The sequence below is a fragment of the Lissotriton vulgaris genome, chromosome 8 (assembly GCF_964263255.1).
Source record: "Lissotriton vulgaris chromosome 8, aLisVul1.2, whole genome shotgun sequence".
NCBI classification, from domain to species: domain Eukaryota; kingdom Metazoa; phylum Chordata; class Amphibia; order Caudata; family Salamandridae; genus Lissotriton; species Lissotriton vulgaris.
The window spans coordinates 122,820,979-122,840,584 of NC_141696.1; the positions used below are offsets into that span (position 1 = coordinate 122,820,979).

The 19,606-nt window shown below is 47.2% G+C and overlaps 1 protein-coding gene across 3 annotated transcripts in view; it reads left to right on the forward strand.

The window, feature by feature from the left end:
* Positions 1-19,606, forward strand: part of LOC147693577 (solute carrier organic anion transporter family member 2B1-like) — a 617,951-nt gene that overhangs the window by 325,613 nt on the left and 272,732 nt on the right. The window lies entirely within an intron of this gene.

A 19,606-nucleotide genomic window follows, 5' to 3' on the forward strand; every position in this document is an offset into this window, starting at 1 on the left:
GGGGTATTTTAAGGAGTAAGGGTGGGTTATGATTATGGGATGCAGGGGTATTTAAAGGGAGCAGGGTGGGATTAGTTTTTAGGGTGTAAAGGGTAATAAAATAAAATAATAAATAAAAATAATATAAATAATCTAATTTAAAAGAAAAAATGTTTTAATTAAATAAAAAAAATGTTTATATATATATATATACATAGAAATATATATATATATATATACACATATATAAAAACATATATTTGATGTTTTAATAATGTATTTTTACAATGTATATGACTTTACCACACATGCATTTGCGTTATAATGGCATGTGTGATAAAGTCATATGCGTTGTAAAAGTTTTAGAAATGATGTCTTTGTGGAGTAATAGTCCTGCGTTATAAAAATTGCGGAGTGATGGTATGCGGGATGTTGGTTTGCGGAATATCATCACATATTACCGGGGAAGGGATAGTCCCTTTCTTGCTATTTCCGTGGGGGCGGGCCTTGTGTCAGGATGTGCGTGGCACGAGGCCTGTGCGCAACAGAAGTGGAAAATCTCCAGTGTGCGCTTCAGGCGTCACCGGAAGTTAAGGCGAGATTACATTTCCTGCACAATGGCCCCTGTTTGTGCTCCTTCCAGCCCTTGAGAATAGCGCCATGCCTGTCCTCCATAGAGTAAAGCAGGTGCACATCACTGGGAGCGTGGGGCAAGCACACCCGGAGCTGGAATGTACAGAACCTGGGAAGAAAAAACAATGAAATATTGGGCACAACGCTCACTTTTTTTTCTGCAATTCCGCGCCCCGCACACGCCCACGCCCCCAGCGCACGCCCACAGCACACTATATGAGACATGGCATGAAGGGCGGAACGTACCACACGCCCCCAGCGTTTGTCACGCCCCCAGCACACGCCCACAGCACAAAGCAGACACGCTCACAAGGGACTACTTTGCTGGCACGATTCTTTTACCTTTTAAATGTATATGGTGGGCGTCTGCATAGCCTATGTCCTTCTGCTGCAACTGCCCTTTCCAACGCTGTATTGGGTGTTGTGATTGGTGCTGTGGTTCCCGCGATTACCCGCCTCAAAGGTTTGGGCTCTCTCTTTATTATATTAGTATAGATGGGGCACTGGCACTTTTATTAATCAGAATTGATTCATTGATTAAATAAATTTTATAATGAATGTTCCAACACTCTTTTAAAATCTGATGCAGGCTTCTAAGGAAATGTAATGAAATATGCAAAGAATGGAAAGGGGCGACCATTCGGTCCCCCCGAACGTATGGTGGAGTACCACGATCCCCCCGGGAAGCCATCTTGGGCGAGGGGCGAGTCTCGGCTGGTATGCTCGAAGCGGCGTAGCCGGGGCGCGCCTTTTTCCCGCCCTAGAATGGGCTGTCCTAGACACTGACGCGGTCGGCCATGCCCTCGGAGGCAGGCGGGGGCGGGTTTACGCCCGCCCTGAAGACGGATAAAAGGAACGGAAGCCAAGAAAGCATCCTCTTGTTCCTGTGCTCTGAAGCTGCACCTCCCCGCTGCACGTGAGCTCGAGACGGAACGAAGAGCCAATTTTGAGCGTTGTAATCTTTCTTTTGTCTTACAGATATCCCGTCTGAGAATGCCCAAGAAAGTCGGAAAGCGGGTCGGTACCGAGCAGATGCTCCGCATGCTCATGAAGGAGATAGCCGATCTGAAGAAAAAGGTGGAGGCTAAGGACGGGGAGGGAGGACCGAAACGGCCTTTGCAGGGAGCAGTCCCCGGTGGAAAAAGCAAGAGGCCCAGAAGGGGAGCACTTGGGGGAGACACCCCGGTTCCCGATACCCCACGTGAGGAGCCAATCCCGGTGCCGAAAGAGGGGAATCCAATCCCTGTGGTGGTCACCCCCGTGAACAGGGAGGATATGCCCCCCGAGTTAGCGGCACAATTGGCAGCGTGGTTGGGAAAAGATAGCGAGGGCGCCACGGCTGACGACGCCCGGGCAGTAATGAGGCAACTGCGGGAATCTAGGGAGGCTGCGAAGGCAACATCTTCTGTTCCCCCACAGGTTCCGGCGGCTGGAAGTACAGCAGGCCCAAGTTCGGCGAGAAGCGCGGGGTCTACTTCAGGTAAGCGGCCATTGCCGATTGCGGGGGAGGGGTCTGTACCTTCTCGAAGGGAGAAGATTGCCCAGCATGTCCCACTAGAAATTAAGGAATTGATTTGGGCGGATAAGTATGTAAACATGTTTTCATTGCTTACCGACCATTACGAGATAGAGCATGTGAAGAGCCAAAAGGAGCTCATGCATCCGAGTGTTTGGCGCGCAAAAATGGCCGCCTTTAAGGTTGACGAGAACATTGGTACTTGGGGCAGAGCGTGGGGCATATTTACCTCCATCATGGGCGAGCGCAGGCCCGAGTTGCTGACCGAGTTACCCATTTATCAGTCACGTATTATGGAGTATTTTGTGGCATATGGGGGCAATCAGTGGTTCTGCTATGACAATCTTTTTAGAAAAGCTAAGGAACACAACCCATTGTTGACTTGGGATTGTTACGACTCCGTGTCATGGCAAAAAATGGAGAGTACAGGAATGTTGAAGGTACCATTGGTAGGGAGTAACGGAGGAGAATCTTCCCGCCAAAACTCTGGGACGCCCTTTCGGACGGGTGCAGGTAATGAGTACCACTCGAAGCCGAGTGGCAACACAGGGAAAAGGGGGATCTGTTGGAATTTTAACAGAGGGAAATGTACGAGGCCCCAGGGGTCATGCAAATTCAGACATGAGTGTGGGGGGTGTGGGCAGCCATCCCATCCTGAGTCCTTGTGCAGAGCCAAAACGGGTGATAACGGTGGTAAGGGAGGCGCCAAACAGGTCTGATATAGTCCGAGGGGCGCCTTTACCTACCCCGATTGATACCATGGCAATGATTCCTTGGCTCAACGAATACCCGGATCATGCTTCCGCTGGGGTGTTGCGAAACGGGTTCTCATATGGTTTCCGCATCCCAGTGGGGGATTTTCAGGGTGTAGCAAACTGTAAGAATCAACTGTCGGTCTTGCAGCACGCGGCGGTGGTACAGGTAAAGATTGGGAAGGAGGTGACTCGAGGTCGTGTTGCCGGTCCATTCGATTTGCCACCGGTTGCTAACTTGGTTTGTTCCCCTCTAGGGGTGGTCCCCAAGAAGGACCCGGGTGCGTTTCGGCTGATACATAACTTGTCAGCCCCACGTGGTCTTTCCGTGAATGACGCGATAGACCCGGAAGTGTGTTCAGTGCGGTACGCATCTTTCGATGAGGCCGTAGCCATGTTGAATCGCCTGGGGCCCGGGGCGCTGATGGCAAAATCAGACATCGAGTCAGCGTTCCGGTTGCTCCCGGTACATCCAGACGATCAGCGTCTTCTTGGTTTCATGTTTCAGGGTCGCTATTACATGGATAGATGTATGCCAATGGGGTGCTCGATTTCATGTGCCTATTTCGAGAAGTTCAGTTGTTTTCTGCAGTGGGTGTTCACAAGGAAGACAGGTTTTCAACATGTTATGCACTATCTCGATGACTTTCTGTTTTTGGGGGCAGCCGGGGATCCTGAGTGTGGACAGGCTTTACATGAATTTTGTGTCTTAATGAATCGATTTGGTGTGCCATTGGCGCCAGGTAAGACTGTGGGTCCCTCGACCTTGATCGAGTTTCTGGGGATCGAGCTCGACTCGGTGGAAGGTTGTTTTCGATTACCCAAGGAAAAAGTGTTGAAATTCAGATTATCCCTTGAGACATGTATTCGTGCAACAAAAGTAAACCTGCATCAATTGCAACAGGTGGTGGGTCAGTTGAATTTTGCCCTAAGAGTGATACCGATGGCGCGCCCCTTTTCCCGCTCGATTGCACAATCCATGGTCGGCCTGAAGGAAGGACATCACCGCACGAGACTCTCGGCAGAGGTTCGCCAGGACATGCGCATTTGGTTGGCATTTCTGGCGGATTTCAATGGTCGAATTGTCTGGAACAAACCAGCGGTGTCCTCCGAGGAGCTGGGGCTTTGGACAGATTCGGCGGGGAGTATGGGTTTTGGCGCCATATTTGGTACACAATGGTCGGCTCAAAAATGGCCGTCATGGTGGCATGAGTGCGGGTTGACGAGTAACATTGCTTTTCTCGAACTTTTTCCTATTTTGGTGGCCCTGAAAACGTGGCCTGGGGGTTTCCGTGATCACTCTGTGGTGTTCTGGTCTGATAACATGACCGTGGTGGAGTGTATCAATAGTCAGGCAGCACGATGCAAATTGATTCTGAGACTGCTCAAGGAAATTGTGTTGTTATGCATGCAACTGAATGTACTGTTTAGGGCAAGACATGTGCCGGGGGTGATGAATCAAGCGGCTGATGCGCTTTCTCGTTTCCGTATGCAGGCCTTCTGGGGTTTTCTGCCCACAGCGGACCCGGTGGCGGCACCCTTTCCCGAAGCTCTCTGGTCTCTCGGTGCCCCGAACTACAAAACCTCGTGGGAGAGAGTTTAGCACCCAGGACGAGGAAGGCATATGAAGGGGCGTTCCGTTCCTATTGGTCCTTTTTGGGTACTGCTAGGGGGGAGCTTTGGGGTCAGGAAGAGTTTGTAGTGAAATTTCTGCTCTCTTTACATCAGGCAGGCAAATCAGTAGCTACGGCCCAGAGGCACCGGGCCGCCATTTCTTTTATGGCAAAGGCTCATGGGATCCAGGACCCAACAGCGTCTTTCATTGTGCAGAAAGCGCTACGTGGGTGGCAACGCCTTGAGGGTCGCAGAGTAGATGAGAGGCACCCGATAGGTTTGGACAGGCTGACCCGGTTATTGTCTGTGCTCCCGGCAACTTGTTCATCCCAGTATGAAGCAGTGTTGTTCCGAGCCGCATTTGCACTAGCATTCCATGGGGCTATGCGGGTAAGCGAATTAGTGGCAAAGAACAAGCGGGATACGATGGGGGGATTGTGCCGGGAGCACATTCAGGTCAGGGGGGAGACGATGACGGTCTCATTTGTTAGGTCCAAATCGGATCAAGGAGCAATCGGGGACTGCGTAATCATTCAGAGGATCCCCGGGTCTTCCATGTGCCCTGTGGTATGCATAGAGGAATATTTGGCACAGAGGGTGGCAGCATGGGGGGGACCTTCTTGAGACACGCTGACGCCACCCCACTGACGAGGTTTCAGTTCCAGAGGGTGCTTGCGATGTCGATTTCGGCCGCGGGCTTAAACCCCGGCGAGTTCGGGATCCATTCCTTTCGGATAGGGGCTGCTATTGAGGCTACAGCCAGGGGTCTGAGTGTGGAACAAGTAAAACGTGTGGGGCGTTGGTCCTCGAACTGTTATAAAAGGTATGTGCGGTTGCACATGTTGTGAAGCTGTAATGATATACTCACGCTTCTTGTTTCTGTTTGATTTTCAGTTACGCAAGCTTACGAAGCGGGCGGACTGTACAGTCGACCCGACTCCTGGGGACCAGCGGTCAGAAATCACCGTCTGCGAATAAGGAGGTGTGGGTCGTGGGCCACTCATATGTGAGGCGTGCCGCGGACGTATTCAAAGCAGGTGATATGATTCACGTGGCTGGGGAATACGGGTACAGGGTGTCCTTCTACGGAAAGGGCGGGCTCTGTATTGACCAGTTTCAATTCTTTTTTGAGGGTTTGTTAGAGCGGACAAGGTCACCGCCGTCTATAATCATAGTCCATCTTGGGGGTAACGATCTGGTGGCCACTGGTAGACGACTCCTTCTTGAGGCAATGCTTTCCACAGTAAGTTGGTTGGCAAGAAGAGTTCCAGGGTGCACAATTGCATGGTCCCATATGATCCCACGGAAAGTGTGGCGGGGGGCTATTTCGGTTACTGCTTTGAATCATTCAGTAAGGAAGATAAATAACAAAGTGAGTAGATTGTTTCGTTCAAATACATTACATTCTGTTTCGCATGGTTGTATCAAAGGGGACAGTATGTATTTGGGGGACGGGGTTCATTTGTCCCGGGTGGGGAACGAGTTACTCATAGGAGACTTCGTAGCCTGGTTAAGGAGTTTACAGCATGACCTTTAGGTAGGAGTTTTTTGTGGGGGTCCGGATAGCCGGTCAACTATCTGGCCTGTGGCGGTAAGGTCATGATCGGTGAGCAGTAATTCGAAGATCCCTATGAGGGGGCGTCACCCATTACGGATGGGAGCACTCGGGGGAGGTGGCCAATTGGCCCCTCAACGGGGAGGCGGTCCTGTCTAAGGAGAGGCCGCCGGAAGGAAAGGAAAGGTGGTCAAGGCCCCTTCCTGGATAGGAGGGGCTACGGCCCCTCCTGGGGAATTTCCCGGGGCCAGGACATCTGCGACGGCAGATGGGTAAGTTGTGTGGGGTGCGGGAGGGGGTTTACGCTACCTTTTAGACACCTCACACGAGTCCTCGAACGACCGTTAAATGGCGTCGAGTTTATTGGGGCCCCCGTCAAGTACAAAGGGAAATTGGTAAGATGCACTTGAGGTACGCCTCTGTGCGGTCGCTCCTCTCACAAGTGAGGGGGGTATTTCTGGTTTAGGGATCTGACACCGGTTACGACCTTGCCGTTGGCCCTTAACGTTAGGATGTACAATTTCAAGTCAAATGTTTTGTAGGATGTTAGTTCGGCTAGGAGAACCTTTGTATTAGAGATCTGTTAAGGTTAGCCAAACATCGTAATGTGGAAATGAAATTGTACATAATATGAAACTGTTATTTTAATGTTTTATTTTGTTTCATATTTTAATAAATACGGCCGGGAAGGGTAACTCCCTTCCCGCCTTCCAAAAGTTCAAGAACAGTTTCCGGTTTCCCAATTCTTGGGGATTGTGTTGAGAGGGGGTGGCGGGTATCTCAGCCATATGGAAAGGGGCGACCATTCGGTCCCCCCGAACGTATGGTGGAGTACCACGATCCCCCCCGGAAGCCATCTTGGGCGAGGGGCGAGTCTTGGCTGGTATGCCCGAAGCGGCGTAGCCGGGGCGCGCCTTTTTCCCGCCCTAGAATGGGCTGTCCTAGACACTGACGCGGTCGGCCACGCCCTCGGAGGCAGGCGGGGGCGGGTTTACGCCCGCCCTGAAGACGGATAAAAGGAACGGAAGCCAAGAAAGCATCCTCTTGTTCCTGTGCTCTGAAGCTGCACCTCCCCGCTGCACGTGAGCTCGAGACGGAACGAAGAGCCAATTTTGACCCACCCACCAGCCCCTGAGGACAGCGAGTCGTTGTGTATACAGTTTTTTGATATAGTATCTCTTTTGTTTTCTCTGTTTTCTTACAGGTTGTGATGATTGTCGTGAAATTTTTTAAGATGCAATAAAGAATGGTGATTTTCAGTATGTTTTGCAAATAAAGCGATGTTGAACAAGGAGTGATCAGTATTTACGCTTGGTAATAAGTGATGTTTTGCTTTGTAATTTTAGTAAGTTAGGTAGAATTGTCGTATTTATTTTGGTCGGGCGGTAAGGTCATGATCGGTGAGCAGTAATTCGAAGATCCCTATGAGGGGGCGTCACCCATTACGGATGGGAGCACTCGGGGGAGGTGGCCAATTGGCCCCTCAACGGGGAGGCGGTCCTGTCTAAGGAGAGGCCGCCGGAAGGAAAGGAAAGGTGGTCAAGACCCCTTCCTGGATAGGAGGGGCTACGGCCCCTCCTGGGGAATTTCCCGGGGCCAGGACATCTGCGACGGCAGATGGGTAAGTTGTGTGGGGTGCGGGAGGGGGTTTACGCTACCTTTTAGACACCTCACACGAGTCCTCGAACGACCGTTAAATGGCGTCGAGTTTATTGGGGCCCCCGTCAAGTACAAAGGGAAATTGGTAAGATGCACTTGAGGTACGCCTCTGTGCGGTCGCTCCTCTCACAAGTGAGGGGGGTATTTCTGGTTTAGGGATCTGACACCGGTTACGACCTTGCCGTTGGCCCTTAACGTTAGGATGTACAATTTCAAGTCAAATGTTTTGTAGGATGTTAGTTCGGCTAGGAGAACCTTTGTATTAGAGATCTGTTAAGGTTAGCCAAACATCGTAATGTGGAAATGAAATTGTACATAATATGAAACTGTTATTTTAATGTTTTATTTTGTTTCATATTTTAATAAATACGGCCGGGAAGGGTAACTCCCTTCCCGCCTTCCAAAAGTTCAAGAACAGTTTCCGGTTTCCCAATTCTTGGGGATTGTGTTGAGAGGGGGTGGCGGGTATCTCAGCCATATGGAAAGGGGCGACCATTCGGTCCCCCCGAACGTATGGTGGAGTACCACGATCCCCCCGGGAAGCCATCTTGGGCGAGGGGCGAGTCTCGGCTGGTATGCCCGAAGCGGCGTAGCCGGGGCGCGCCTTTTTCCCGCCCTAGAATGGGCTGTCCTAGACACTGACGCGGTCGGCCACGCCCTCGGAGGCAGGCGGGGGCGGGTTTATGCCCGCCCTGAAGACGGATAAAAGGAACGGAAGCCAAGAAAGCATCCTCTTGTTCCTGTGCTCTGAAGCTGCACCTCCCCGCTGCACGTGAGCTCGAGACGGAACGAAGAGCCAATTTTGACCCACCCACCAGCCCCTGAGGACAGCGAGTCGTTGTGTATACAGTTTTTTGATATAGTATCTCTTTTGTTTTCTCTGTTTTCTTACAGGTTGTGATGATTGTCGTGAAATTTTTTAAGATGCAATAAAGAATGGTGATTTTCAGTATGTTTTGCAAATAAAGCGATGTTGAACAAGGAGTGATCAGTATTTACGCTTGGTAATAAGTGATGTTTTGCTTTGTAATTTTAGTAAGTTAGGTAGAATTGTCGTATTTATTTTGGTCGGGCGGTAAGGTCATGATCGGTGAGCAGTAATTCGAAGATCCCTATGAGGGGGCGTCACCCATTACGGATGGGAGCACTCGGGGGAGGTGGCCAATTGGCCCCTCAACGGGGAGGCGGTCCTGTCTAAGGAGAGGCCGCCGGAAGGAAAGGAAAGGTGGTCAAGGCCCCTTCCTGGATAGGAGGGGCTACGGCCCCTCCTGGGGAATTTCCCAGGGCCAGGACATCTGCGACGGCAGATGGGTAAGTTGTGTGGGGTGCGGGAGGGGGTTTACGCTACCTTTTAGACACCTCACACGAGTCCTCGAACGACCGTTAAATGGCGTCGAGTTTATTGGGGCCCCCGTCAAGTACAAAGGGAAATTGGTAAGATGCACTTGAGGTACGCCTCTGTGCGGTCGCTCCTCTCACAAGTGAGGGGGGTATTTCTGGTTTAGGGATCTGACACCGGTTACGACCTTGCCGTTGGCCCTTAACGTTAGGATGTACAATTTCAAGTCAAATGTTTTGTAGGATGTTAGTTCGGCTAGGAGAACCTTTGTATTAGAGATCTGTTAAGGTTAGCCAAACATCGTAATGTGGAAATGAAATTGTACATAATATGAAACTGTTATTTTAATGTTTTATTTTGTTTCATATTTTAATAAATACGGCCGGGAAGGGTAACTCCCTTCCCGCCTTCCAAAAGTTCAAGAACAGTTTCCGGTTTCCCAATTCTTGGGGATTGTGTTGAGAGGGGGTGGCGGGTATCTCAGCCATATTAGTTTTCCTGCGATAATTATTTCCTACTGCTGTAATCATGGTAAACATATTCTCCAAAATAACCATTTAAAAATGTTGAAAAGTTTTTAATATTGTAACATGCCGCAATTTTGAATGTTATTTATCTTTGAACCTAATGTTTTAAGATGGCCGCTGTGTATTGCATAGCATTCATTTGGTATTCGCATTTAGTTTGTCACCCATGTCTTTTTTCTAAATACCTATTTTAACTGAAACAGATGATTCACAAGGCAGCATGAAGCTGTTGAAATGTGTTGATGTATTCATCACTAAAATAATGATTGAGTGACTTTACTCATTGGAGTGCCGGCTGATTTCTGCTGAAGCGCGGTAATCGCATTTTTGTGTAGATATATATATGTGTGAACAAGAGTACTAGTTACTCGAAACGCGTCGCCAGGAAGGTTTTTAATAAAAGCAACATCTTGCCTGAAGCCGTGGGGTCTGTCTTCTTCTTTCGCCGCGCCGCTGGTGTGGAGGTTTGAGGATTTTCGGATATATATATATATATATATATATATATATATATATATATATATATATATATATATATATATATATATATATATGAGGTACGTGTAGTTCCCAGTACAACGCAGCGCAGCGCAGTCAGCCACACCGCTAGTCAGGAACAGGCAAGACCCAAACGTGGTGCAAATGAATTTATTTAGTTCTCAGCCCAGCACCAATCCGCCATGACGCGTTTCGGCTAGAGATAGCCTTGATCACATGACAAACGTCACGGGGGATGACCGCCCCTTTTAAAGTGCAATACAAGTCATCACATGTGATAGAAAGCGAGGAAATACTCTACTTTCTATTCAAATACAATATAGGTGTATAATAACTGCATGAATGCATGAGTCACACAAACGCAAATATCAACAATCATTAGAATTACATACGTATGTAAGAGTTCATGGCATGGCTAGTAAATAAATAAATAAATAAACTTATTGATAGTACAAAAAGTTTAAAAACATTTAAAAGCCTATAAATAGTTTTAACTGTTCATATTACAATTTAAAACTGTCGCCACCCTAATTATGTACTTGTCGGGAGATTCATTATCACCATTGTTACTTAACAAGTACTGTTGTATCTTTAGTACAAACCACAATTCATTTTGTACCAAAGTATCAAATGATCGGATAATGTAGAAATACTGCCCATGTGGGCTACTACAAGATAAAATGTTAACCGCCTGATAATCAATTGTGCAACACAGTTATTACGACCACATCACATGACTTGATGACAAAAAAGTGCTACTGTAAAGTGAATTGTGCAAAAAGTAATGTTAATTCATTAATTTTGTAAGTGATAGTTAAAATCATTGGTCAAACAGTGTGAAGGTCCAGGGTTCATGTTAACTAATAGCCCTACCACCATTTCCATAGTAATTTCAAGTTACAGGACATACGGAATTAGTTCAGGTTAGACTGGAATGTAACAGCAGAATGGGTATGTACAGGTTATAGATGTGTATAGCAATCCTCTCCCATATTGAGACCCTGAGGTGTCTTGGTGTCAAGGGAGATAATATAGCGGGTCTCCAGCTTCCTGAGTTGGGCCTCCCTGTCACCACCTCTCCTTTGAGGGGGGATGCAATCTATAACAAAATAGCGCAACGTTGATGCATCTTTACCTTGTGCTATTTCAAAATGCCTGGCTACTGGGTATGTAGGATCAGCATGTGCAATTGCACGAAGATGTTGTAATATGCGCTTATGGACCTGAGGTCGAGTACTGCCTACATACCGGAGCCCGCATGGGCATTCTAAAACATAGACTGCGAATTCTGTTTTGCAGCTAAGTTTTTGTTGGATCTTAATGGGTGTGGGAGATAAAGGTGTAACTACCTCAGTTTTACTCACACCATGCTTGCATGCTTTGCAGCTGGAACATCGTATGAACCCCTTGCTGTCGTCTAACCAGGAGCTAGTTACAACTTCTGGGCTACTTGATACCAGGCTATCTTTCATTGACTTAGCTTTTCTGTATGTGATGCTAGGATGTTGAGGCAGAATAGTGCCCAACACAGGATCCGTTGAAATCAGAGACCAATTGCTTCTGATTATTTTTTCAATTACTCTGTGCTGGTTACTATAACCAATGATCAATCTAGTATCATTGTCACATACTCTAGCCGGGACAGTCGGCTGGTTTTCACCTCCTAAACCTAGGAGTTCCATCCTGTTAGCTCTGTTAGCCCTAGTCATGGCAGCATCCAAGATAGCTGGTTTGTAGCCACGCTGTAGAAATCGCTCCCTACACTCCAATTGTGCTACACGGCACTGGTTTTCACTACTGCAAATACGTCTGACCCGCAGCATCTCCCCATAGGGGATGCTGCGAATTAAATGGGCGGGATGATGGCTGTCCGCATGCAGTAGCGTATTACCAGCCGTGGGCTTCCGGTACAACTTAGTTTGGAGAGTGCCTTCCTGAACATAGATCTCAACGTCAAGAAACACAACAGATTGGGAACTGATAGTGCTGGTTAGTTGGATATTAAGATTATTGATATTGAGTTTATCAATAAATTCTCTCACCTCTATTTCAGTCCCCTCCCAAACAAAAAACAAATCATCAATGTAACGGGACCAGAGTTTCACTTTTGTATTCATAATGTCAGAATGTTCTACCATCAGGACCTGCTCCTCCCAGAACCCCATGTGCAGACATGCGTAACTCGGAGAGAAGCAGGCCCCCATAGCTACTCCTCTGGTCTGTAAAAATAACTGTTTAGCAAACAAAAATATATTGTTATTTAAACACATCGATATCATCTCTACCACCATTTTAGAATGTTCATTAAAACATTCATCCCTCTTCCCTAGGAAGTGTTTAATGGCTCTTAGACCATCTTGATGGAATATGCTGGTGTAAAGAGAAGTGACGTCCATAGACACCAGCATATAGGTGGATTTCCATCTGAAATCGATGAGTTTTTTTCAACAAATCAGTTGTGTCCAAGACAAACGAGGGCAGACTTCTTACATGCCCTTGGAGAAAGAAGTCGATGTATCTGCTCACATTTTCTAAAAGACTGTTGCATGCAGAGATAATGGGTCTGCCAGGCGGTTGTTCTTGATTTTTGTGGACCTTTGGAATAAAATAAATTACCGGAGTTACAGGATGTTCATTTTTTAAAAACTTGTACTCCTCCATGGTCAATAGTCCTTTACTACGCCAGGCAGACAGCTTAAAATAAATGTCATTCTTTGCTGCATTTGCATCTTGCAAAGTTATGCGCTTGTAACAGTCTGTATCATTCAATTGGTTGTGAGCTTCCTCTAGATACATTTTTCTTGGCCACAAGACAACGTTGCCCCCCTTGTCCGATTGTCTTATGACTATATATATATCAAGCTCCAGAGTTGCCCACTTGTAGGAAGCACTCAGACCGCTGTTTGAAGTAACACTCCTTTTATTGGTATGCACAGTATTCATGCAGCAATTCTTTAAAGGCAGTTTGACCCTCTGCCTGATGTGTTTCAGGGATTATTCCTTCTTCTGAGGCGATGGGTTCAGTGCAAATGCCGCAGGTCCCAGATTAACCGTGCGTGGTGGCACGCCCTGATTTGGCAGTTTAAATGTCACAGTGCCGTGCATGCTGGGAACAGTAGTTGCTCATTAGCATTCAGATGATTGCATTCTGCAAATGAAATACAAAACTCCAGATGAGTCTCAGCACTGAAAACTGTCCTTAATCCATAACATGGCCCCACTTGTGTCGGTGCCATCAATATCGCACCGGCCGTTGCCCCCTGGGATTCGCGGGGTTGGTGCTCTCCTCGCGGCTGGGCTGCTGCATTTTACATCAAGCTCCAGAGTTGGCCACTCGTAGGAAGCACTCAGACCCCTGTTTGAAGTAACACTCCTTTTATTGGTATGGACAGTATTCATGCAACAATTCTTTAAAAGCAGCTGGACCCTCTGCCTGATGCGTTTCGGAGATTATTCCTTCTTCTGAGGCGATGGGTTCAGTGCAAATGCTGCAGGTCCCAGATTAACCGTGCGTGGTCGCACACCCTGATTGGGCAGTTCAAATGTCACAGCGCTGTGCATGCTGGAAACCATAGTTGCTCATTAGCATTCAGATAATTGCACTCTGCAAATGAAATACAAAACTCCAGGTGAGTCTCAGCACTGAAAACTGTCCTTAATCCATAACATGGCCCCACTTGTGTCGGTGCCATCAATATCGCACCAGCCGTTGCCCCCTGGGATTCGCGGGGTTGGTGCTCTCCTTGCTGCTGGGCTGCCGCATTTTACATCAAGCTCCAGAATTGCCCACTCATAGGAAGCACTCAGACCCCTGTTTGAAGTAACACTCCTTTTATTGGTATGGACAGTATTCATGCAGCAATTCTTTAAAGGCAGCTTGACCCTCTGCTTGAAGCATTTCTGAGAATATTACTTCTTCTGAGGCAATGGGTTCTGCCTTTAAAGAATATACCATAGGACCCGCGGACCCCATTCCCCTGGGCATGGGCCTTTTATTAAAATATTTTTTTTTGGAGGGGGCTGCCTTGCCCCCCTCCTGTGGCCACTTAAGGCCCCGAGGACCCCATCCCCGGGCGGCCTTTTTTTAGTTGTAATTTACATTTTGGGGAGGGAGGCCATGTGGCCCCCCTCCTGGGCCACTAATAGCCCCAGGGACCTCATCCCCCAGGCTGGCCCTCTCCTTTGGGGACCGTGGGGGGTCCCAAATCCCCCCACGGTCCCAGACGGCTTTGCTTTTCCACATGGGGAGCAGCTAACATGATGCTCCCCCTTTGGAAAAGCAATCTGCTTTGCTATTTGGAAGAGAGAGCAGGTTTCCTGCTCTCTCTTCCAAATAGCAAATCAGTTTGCTATGACAGGGTGGGAGCCGCGAGGCTCCCGCCCTGCCATAGCAAACTACAGTGTCCCGGGGGTGGGTACCTCGGGATACTACAGGAGCCAGCCCTGGGGGGTGGTGGTTGCCAGGGCCATCACAAGGCTCCAGGAGGCGGGCCGCGCAGCCCCCCTCCCACCATCTGCAAAGCCCCGGGAGGTGGTGGTCCCCTCACAGACATCCCCAACTTAAATATTTAGTGCCCCGGGGAGGTGGCGGTCCCCGTTGCATGTGTATGAAACGGGGACCACATGGTATGTTATTTATAAAAAAAAGCCAGGGGTGGCGATACCCGGGGCTGCGGGGGGCAGTGTGCCACCGGCAATGAAAAGTTGAGGCACAGGGGTGGCGGTCCCCAGGGCTCAGGGGATGGCCTTAGAGGCCCCCCAAAATTAAAGTATTAAGCCCCAGGGGTGGCGGTCCCCAGGGCAGCGGGGGGTCAGTGTGCCCCCCCCCCAATTATACATACTTTTGCCCCGGGGTGGCGGTCCCCGGAGAAGTGTGGGGGGGATTCGGCCCCCCACACTTTTTTTAATTAAGATGCCCCCGGGAAAATAACTAATATAGCGTGGAGCCTGCGCTTTGTCTTTTTTCTCCCTCTGCAAGATCCGCACACCCTGCGTGGATTTTGCTGATTTATAAAAAAACTGAACAGGCCTAGGAGGTCTGGGTGTTTCTACCCTGCCCCCTTTTTGCATTTTTCGCATTTGTTTATTAGGTTTTTTGTGCATCACTCATGACATCACTCATGACATCACTTATGACATCAATCATGACATCTCTGATGACATCTCAAATGACATCACGGATGACATCATCCTTCTGATAGAGTGGCAGACCTCCTCTGACCCAAATATAACCTTTGATACACACACTCAAAAAATCAAAACAATGGACATACCAATACCAGTTACAGCACACCTATTCAGTAATTCCAAGAACTACACACAGATCCGCTCATTAACCAACAGTCCCTATACAGTCACTCATACATGTACTCACTCATCATATGCACTCATACACCTATACATCCTGTTACACACCACCACTCATCCATAGAGTTACTCACACACATAGTCATACATGCAAACAAAGTATCCAACATCCATTTACTTGCATATATAGTTATACACTATCTACCACACTTACTTCTACAGAAACTTACACATACATACTCTTTTAAAAAATCACTTATAGAAACAACTACTTATTTGTACAGGAACTCTTCCAATCTCTCACTCTCACATATACTCACTTATATACACCAATACTCACATATACTGGTTGAAAACATATTTAGAGACACTATTGAGACAGTCATTCACTCACCAACACACCCATACACATACTCATCCAAATATACAGTCCTGCACACATGCTGTCTTCAACACATATAAACACTCAGACACTCATACTGATGCTCAAAAAACCAACTAATAACCCATATAGACACTCATGTAGCTACTCACCAATAGTGGTGGGCCGCAAATTCAGTTCCGCTCGCGGAACTTGCGAAATTTCAGCATTTTCGCTTTCTGCACGGAACGCGAAAATGTCAAAACATCTGCGATCTGCGGTGGAATGGAATTGTATTGCAAAACGGTGGTGTCTTCTTGGATAAATATGCTGGGCAGGATTCTTTCTGGCACAGTGCTTCTGACACAAAAATGAAACCTCAACAGGAAGCACTTACAGATATAAATTAAGCAGGTGCCCCTAGTTGAATCTCAAATTCAGTAACTCAGTAATCAGCCCTAAAAAATCATGAGCTTTGTCGAGGCTGGGCAGGTGTGCTTTGCCTTTCTCCCCATATCTACCGTCGAAAATTAACTGTGATGCTTGATGGAGGCCTTTGCATCCTTGACTTTCACAAGCGCAATCCCCGTGCAGTTCCTGTGACCAGGAGCTTTTTTCTCCTCATCTGCTGCGGTGATCAGTCTCTGACCTTTTATAAACACAAGAGGCATGTGAACTCGCATAGAAACCCGCCCATTTGACCCCACCCCACACACTACTCAGCAGGAAGTACTCCAGCTGAGTAGAGGCATAGCACCAAACAGTGGCGTCTACTTGGATAAATATGTAGGGGAGGATTCATTCTGGCACGATGCTCCAGTCACAAAACTGAAACTTCAACAGGAAGCACTAACAGATTATTAACGCAGGTGCCCGAGCTGAAGCTCAAATTCAGTAACTCATTAATCAGCCCAAAAAAATTGTGAGCTTTGCCGAGGCTGGGCAGCTGTGCTTTCTCCCCATATCTACCTTCGAAAATTAGCTGTGATGCTTGATGGAGGCCTTTGCATCCTTGACTTTCACGAGCGCAATCCCCGTGCAGTTCCTGTGACCAGGAGCTTCTTTCTCCTCATCTACTGCTGTGATCGGTCTCTGACCTTTTAAAAACACAAGAGGCATGTGAACTCACATAGAAGCCCGCCCGTTTGGCCCAGTCCCACACACTGGCACCTTACCCACTATGATGGACAGTTCAATCAAGGGACCCTGGCGCCTTTCAGTGCAATGGCAAAGTTACGCACACATGGTCACTGGAGAGACAACTCTTCTGGCCCTTTACGCAGCTGTAGTGTAGAAAAAGCACTATGAACTTGCAAAGTAGCCCCGCCCCCGGAAAATCTCAGCAAGCATGCAAAATTCCGTTTGTTCGCGGAGATGTTTTGCCGTTTCGCAGAAGTTTGCGAAACGCAATTTCCCAAATTTCGGCCACCCCTACTCACCAACCCATGCAGCCAATTATACACAAAGTGAGTGACTGATACAGATATTTACATATTTAAACATTACTCACTAACCCATGTATTCATTCACTAAGATACACTTAATCAGTTAGTTATACAATCGATTTTACAAAACAAATCATCCATTTAGACACTTATATACCCATTTATTCTTCCATCGACCTTGAGATATACATATATAAAACATATTTAATTTTCAGAAAACACACACATTCAATGGATGATGTCATCAGTGATGTCATTTGAGATGTCATCAGTGATGTCATGAGTGATGTCACTGACCATGTCATGAGTGATGTAATATGTGATGTCATCAGCAGTGCATTGCGGGCGCGCAAGTTATAATTAGCTGAACTAACTATAACGGGGGAATTTCAATGGTTTTGTACAAGTGAAATGTCCAAAAACTATAATGCCCCTGAAACCTATGTTTTTTTCAGTGAATGTCTAAGGTGTTTTAAATGCTAACTTGTAACTAGAACGTGCCTGAAACCTATGTTTTTTCAGTGAATTTGTAAGTTTTTTTATGCTAATTTCTAACTATAACGTGCCTGAAACCTATGCTGTTTCAGTGAATATATATATATATTTATTATACTATGTATACATGTGAAAATGTCTCGGTCCGCCTGTTTGCCTCGGTGGCACGGAAAAAATGGAACTGACTTCAGCACTCCGACGAGGTCCTCTTATGGCTCCGATGACCTCATACGTTGACGCGAGTGGAGCTGTGCTATTATGACATCTTTGTCGACATGGGAGAGCTAGGAAAGAATTTTCGTGTAATGCTGGTGCAGAGGATATTCACCTAAGTGTTCAGGCTAGTCCTTTGGAAGCAAATGTTCATGGTGCCACTCCAGAAACCGAAACCAGTGATCTGAGGGCAGATGCCCTGCAGATTGCAGACGAGGTGGGGTGCCCAGTCATGTGCACTGGCGGGGCAGCGTAGTGACAAGCACCACAACCCACAAAAAAGGTAACTAGGGCACTGAAAAAGAAAGGATATTCTCTTTGTATCTAACAGGAACAACGAAGTTAAAAAGCCCTAGTACCAAAATGTAGAATTAGTGCTACAATGGTCTTTATGAGGACCTGTGATGTCGCTTCTGCCTCCCGTACCCTGGAGGCAACACATAGGTCATGCAGTACAGTCATACTGCGGTAGGACGCACACTCCTTAACCTCTCATGGCACTGTTCCACACTTCAGGGAGGATGCTTTCCATTAGCTATGTTTTCTGATGACGTGTCGCGTCGGCCCCGTCCAACAACAGAACTCCTTTAGACCCAAACAGACTCTTCCACTCTCTCACCAGAAGCAAAACCAGGCCACGCTGACACTTTCACAATACAACAGCCGGGAATGCCCTTTTCGGTCCAAAAAACACATTCCTTCCTCCTAATTAAACATCTCACTGAAGAACAGGGGGCAGCTTCGATCGGTAAACAGCTGTTACAACAACTTTTTAATTTCTCAATACCATTACAACGCATGCATTACCACGCATGCGTTGTACGTCGCAAAGTCATTATTACGCATTTTTTAGAACGCATGGTCATTTACCATGCATGCCTTTACAACAAATTTTGTTGTAAAGGTATGTATGGTAAATGACCATGCGTTCTAAAAAACATGTAGATGATCCACGTCGTTGTAAGGAAACAGAGGCTGTTCCGTTTCCTCCCAATGACGTGCACCGCTCCTCAGAGACGATGTGAAGCAGGAACCACGAGGAGAGAGGAACCGTGAGGAGTGAGAGGTAAGGGGGATTTGGCATGGGGTGGGGGCTTCTCTTCTAGGGTTTAGGGTAGTGCAATGAACCCCTCCTGTTGAAATATAACAGGAATATATTTGAGATCTCACTTAAAACATGTCCTAATTTTTCTTTCTACAGCACAAACCATAATTTCTATGACAAAATGAACCCCCTGATTTTGTTCCTTTTTAAAAGACATGTTTTAAGAGTTACCAGTTTATTCCAATCAAGATGGCTTCAGGTGTGCCATAATTTTGTCATAAGTAAGACTGTTAGCGCTCTAGTTGTTCTTTAGAACACTCTGGGAAGCTGCAGTAGAACACAAAGGCATCAACTGACAGTCTCTGTCCTTGTTGGATGTACATGTTTTAGAGAAAGACTGAGAAAGATAATGTGAATTTACAGAAAATTTGCTCTCATTTTAGCTTCTAGAGCACCTTCCTAAACTCTATGGGACAAGCATGTGAAAATAGTTTTCTCTCGAACATGATTCATGATATAGTTCAAGTTCAAGTTCAAGTTCAAGAAATTGTATAGCGCACTACTCACCCAGAGGGTCTCAAGGCACTTAGGGGGGGTGGGTGCATTACTTATTGAATAGCCAGGTTTTTAGCTGCTTTCTGAAGGAGAGGTGGTTCTGTGTAAGGCGG